Source organism: Quercus lobata, chromosome 2 (assembly GCF_001633185.2).
Source record: "Quercus lobata isolate SW786 chromosome 2, ValleyOak3.0 Primary Assembly, whole genome shotgun sequence".
In the NCBI taxonomy this organism is placed as follows: domain Eukaryota; kingdom Viridiplantae; phylum Streptophyta; class Magnoliopsida; order Fagales; family Fagaceae; genus Quercus; species Quercus lobata.
In genome coordinates, this window is record NC_044905.1 from 80,865,939 (window position 1) to 80,871,891 (window position 5,953).

Consider the following 5,953-nt stretch of genomic DNA (forward strand, 5'->3'; position numbering starts at 1 on the left):
TTAATGGGTCAAAAGTGCTGAAGCCCATTTCTCAAATAAATGTTCTTAGAAAATCTATATTATAGTACAATCTCAAATGATCATATCCTTTATTAGTTTTAGTTTTTCTCATATAATAACCTTGTGACTCAGAACCTTACTAAATATGTGAGACATGTTTGCAATTTATCTATACAGATGGAGGATGTTCTTCCACACTTTTAGCTAATTATTGTTGGGTTTTTTCAATGAAATATTTAGGTTTCTTCTCAAAAACAAAAAGAAAAAAAGAAAAAGAAAAATACATTAAGTCTTATAGTAATCATTTTTGTTTTACTCTGAATGTTTTATTGCAATTTGATGTTTCCTATAGGCTATATAGCCCAATTTAGAGTTAGACCAAATAAAGAAATTTAGTAATACCTTGGCTTCTTGCAATTCCCTTTTGAACTCAAGATCAATTATTGAAAAATGAAAATGAAAAAGAAAAATGTTGATTTCTTTCAAGCGTGTTTGGATGAAATTATTCCTCAAGCCCTTTTAAGCGTTAGTTTATTTGATCTGTTAAGGTCTATACCCAATCACAAAATAGATAAATTGGTTACTTTATTTATTTTGTTAGGACATAATTATCTTAAATTAAGTTCACTAGTTGGCACATCTTAGTGTTTTCAATAGAGACACCCAAGTTTCAAATCACCCTCTCCCCCAACTATTGAGTTGTTTTTAATAAGAAAAAGAATTGGCCTTAAGTGGACCAAAAGAGAGTAATAATAATATCTTATTTATACATCTTAAATTTGAATGATTAATTATATTCCAATTAACTTAATTAGTTAAAGTCATTTTACTTGAATAATTAAAGTACCTATCAAGTCAAAACTACTCATATTTTCAATCATTAGTTTGGAAGTTGGTAGGCCAATAGCACTTTGGAAATTGCTCATCGTAACTCAAAAAACTTCAAATATAGTGAATGTAGAAATTAGAATTTGATCTTAACTTTATTTATTTATTTAATATAATAAGATTATATGAGTGCGCTTGAATTAGGTTAAGTTGGGCCTGGGGTGTTTTCAACCCAACCTAACTTTTTCAAATTGAGAAATTCCCAATCCAACCTATTGTAGCTCAAATCAACCCCTAGATTGGGTTGTTCCTTATGTTGAAATTTTTCGTTAGGCTTAATAAAAATATTGGATTTTTATAATTCAAATTTTGAAATGTATTATTCACTAAATGATTACAATTTATACAATTACACCCAATATTCCAACTTCTTTAAAACTAAACCTTAAAATACCCAAATACATCAAACTAACATATTTAAATGAAATCTTAGTTACAAATATACATATTTCAAAATATTCATAGCATGAGTTGGGTTGGGTTACTTGGGTTAAAAAATTTGCCAACTCAAGTCCAACCCAAACTATAAATATACAGTATATATTAATTAAGACCCAACCAAACCCGTCAATTCATGAAAAACTAACCCAAGGCTTAGGCTGGGTTCATAAGGTTTTGTGGGTTGAATGAATATAAAAGATGGTAAGAATGTGAGATATCTCACATATGCAGCTATTAGGGTTGCCAGCCCATGAGAATTCACATCTCCTTCACAGGCCCTTACACTATTTCGTTCCTTTCCAAATTCCAAGCGGAACCCTCTTACTAGGCCCAATGAATGATTAATGGGTCAAAAATGCTGAAGCCCACTGCTCAAATGATCTTTTTTATTTTTTTGAATGAATGATCAGGTTCTTTGAAAATCTACATTGTCTCCCCCAAACCCCCCAAAATAAAAGACACTATCTAAATGAAGTCATATAATAATTTATATTTAAATGTGCATGTTTTATTGCAAATTGATGTTTCATAGCCCTCCCCACTTTTTGTTTTTGTTTTTATAAATATGATTTAAATTTATGAATTTACTTTGTTATTAGGTCAAGGAACCAATTAATTTGGTGTAAGCAGTATTCAAATCCAAACCCCTTATTTGAGAATAAAATACTTTATTAATCGACCTAGCTGAAACTTAAACGTTTATAGCCTAATTATAACGTTTATAGCCTAATTATGACTCAATTCTGCTTGTAGTCTTGTGGACTTGCATTAGGACTTAAAGCAAATTTGTAATGAAAGCTGGGTAGGCTTTCACTGTTGCCTTTACACAATCTATTTGATGGTGATTTCTTTATAAAAAAAAAATTATTTATGAATAATACAATGGTTACACATGAGGAGGGAAATTTAAACTCTAATTCTCCTTATAAAAGAGATTAAATGATTATGATTGGTAAAATTTAATAAAACCTCAAAGTTGAAGTAATTCAAGTAAATAAAGAAATTAGTGAATATTTAATACCTTGGCTTCTTTAAATTCCCTTTCAATTTATGCGATTAAATATTGGAAATGGAAAATAAAAAAGTGCTGATTTTTTAGTGTGATAGGATGAGCATATTTAACAATATACACACACACACATATATATATATATATATATATATATATTAGATTAAGAAGTAGTAGAGTCATCAAAGATACCTTAAAAAAGCCCGGCCTATCTTCATAAGAACAAGAAGAATTTTGATGAATCCATTGCACTACATAAAAAAATAACTGGAAATAGCTTGGATCACCTCCTTTTTAGGGAGAGCTAATGCTTTGGGGAGGGGAGATTTGAAATCTAGATCTTTTAATAAAAGAGACCATTTTGTGCTACTTTGGTACAAGGCTCTTGACAATTTTTTTAATTGTTTTCTTGTCAGGATTATTTGATTCCCATTAAAGTCTATACATAATACTCACATAGATTAATGAAAAATTCTTAGGTATTCTTAGAATATGGAAAAATTGTGTTCTCTCTTTACACATTCATGGTGGACCCCACTGTAAATGTGAGATGAGGAAATATCATTTTCTATGCTTTGGAAGTACCTTAAAATTACTCTAGAGTAAGTACTTAAATACTCTATTTATTTTGTTAGTACATAATTCTCAAATTGAGTGCATTTTATGGATAGATATGGCATCAATTGAACTAGGGAAGGGGTAGCACAAATAATTGTTGAGTGCACTGCTTTTCTCGTATGAACATCATTAACAACAATGATAATAAATGAAAAAACATTTAATCATTTTGTGCTTAGGAAAACAGTCATCTCCATTTGAAATTGAACTATTTCATGGTTTACATGAAATATTACAAAAAGGTATATCCAAGTCCAACACCGCGCGCGGATGAGTATGGAGAGTGATTGACAACGGTGGTGGGAGAAGTAACTTCGATTTACTGATTAACTATATGGATCAATTGAAGCCATAGAAACCTGACTTTGATACCATATTAGGATATATATGAAACATGACTTTGATAACGTGTTAGAAAAGGTAAGACATAGTTATGATATATATGAGAAAATATGAGGAACAAATAAAGAAGGCATAAAGAGAAAGACATAAAATGTAGAGAATTAATGTAGTTTAACATTAAAGGTTATACTCATATTAAAAAAGCCTTAATGAGTACTATATATTAAGCTCTATGTATTATATTATAATGAACTCAGTAAACAAAATCCAGGGATGTACTCAATTTCAAACACGTTGAAGTGGTCAGCTGTAAATAATTGACATTTTCTACTCACTACTTTTAATATGGATTCACAATTTTTTATCCATCACTCACAATCGACCACTTTAATATATTGTAAAATTAGATTGTGTCCAATATATTGTTGAAATATTGACAGTATATGAAGTGATTGACTGTGTGAATGATAGACACTGCTTTCTGTCCACCATTTGTTACATAATAAATCATTTTAGCATGATGTAAAATCATATGTAAAACTTTGTGTGTGTTCATAGTATTAATTTTTGAAATACTGACCGACTATGCAACTAGGCCACTGGTCATTTTAATCTAAAGAAAGAGATATTTACAACTTATTATCCATGTCTCCAGCCTCCACTAAAGTTTACCAGAATAAATAATGGCTGGGATTTTAAATATAAACCTGACGTGAGCCAAGACTCTTATTTTACCAAGTAAATGGCTGATACCATGAACTATTCACTTAGGTCTATTTCCTAGCAGCCCTTCTCTTTCTTTTTTATTTTTCAAACCCCGTTTTTAAAAAAAATTATAAATAAAGCAAGTTTCAATTGTGTCCAACTGCTCAGATAATGAAACAAGGATATACAACCCATGTCTAATATTCAAATACCATTTTCAATGGCTAATCCAATCTATTGACCTTAACTCAATAAAATAACCACTATTTGGCTTTGAAGGTCTCCTGTTGCAACTAACAAGAGTTAAAAAAAAAAAAAAAAAAAAGTCTTCATAATGGTATGCAATTGGACCACCATTAGTCCCATAACTCTCTCTCTCTCTCTCCAAATATTATAATGCTAATCATTTAATTAAGAGTTTAATGATGCAAGTGCCAGAAGTAAGTTCAAGCTCTTGGAACATGGGAGTCATATATAGACTAAAACTATAAAAAGATCTATAATTTTTTTAAAAAAAATTAATGGAAAGTGGTGCAAAGACACACCTCTTCATCTCTGTCTTCTAGTCTTCTCTCAGAGGTGAAGACTGTTATTCTATGTATTACCATTGACCATTACAACTTGAAGACTGGAGAAAGACCACTTTTTTAAGAAAAAAAAAATAATAATAACCCCAGGGAAGTAAGTAAAAAACAAAATAATCACTTCCTATTTATATATAAGACCCCTAAACTACAATATACCTAAAAATTCCCAAGAGGTGACTCGATTAAATTTTTAAGTTAGGTTAAAGTTTTTGGGGTTAACAACTCCTTAATCCTTACCATGGATCAAAGTCCATGACATCATAAATTTGTACGCATTGACTTCAATTACCAACAAAGGCCACCATGTTTTCAATAATTTAATAATTTTGCAACCAATATTTATATAGGTCAGTAGGAACAGGATCTATAATATTTTATCTCATGTAGGGTAATATAGCTCTTAAGTAACTAAAAAGACACCCCCATATAATATAAACACTTTCAGAGTCGTATCTAATATATTTAATTAAATTATTTTAAGATATGTTTATATATATATATATGTCGTTATTAAGAACCACATTGACACCATGAAGATATTTTATAATCCAGCAGTTATCTCAAAGTTTAAATTGATTTATATATATATATATATAAAATTAAATTAACCTAAGTTTCAAAATGGATGAGATTTGTTGAGCGCATCGAAACCAATAATTAGTAGTCGTGGTACTCAGATCCCGATATACATTGGGGTCAAAGATGAGGAGTCTTGAACCTAGAAATATTGACTCCAAAAAAAAAAAAAAAATTATAAATATTGTAGGGATAAGGCCTAAAGTTGTATATTGGGCCTTGGGTTTTGATCGAGAGCGTTGATGGTCCAAGGATGAATAGACAATAATGAGAGTGTTAAGTCCAGAGTCCCATAAGTAACATGCAAGTGGAAGGGTTAGGAAATGTGGTCCGAGGAGGATTGTCTCCTCGGATAAACGAATCACAGATCAAATGTATACTCTATCACTTAAAGTGACCTTCCAGGAAATTCCATTAAGAGAGACATGCATTATGAACGTACTGGAAGAATGGGAGCTAGGAAATATCTAAGGAAAAGCTACTGCCATAGTATTCAATGCCTTGCAGCTAACTTCTGACCGCATTTATGTGGAGAAAATCCCTGAACAGTGTTGTCTTAACTACCACAACTCACAGAAGGCCTGAGAAGGTGTCTGATGGGATAAGCACTCAAGTAGTGGTTCAAATGATCGATAAGTGTAGGATCAAGATTATCCAAAGGGAACTATATAATGTAAGAAATCCTCCATGGATGAGGGAAAGAAATCTAAAGAGAAACACTGTAACAGTCGGGAAATAATTGTTTGATCATACTTAAGATAAATATACAAGAATTGATGTCCTCAGA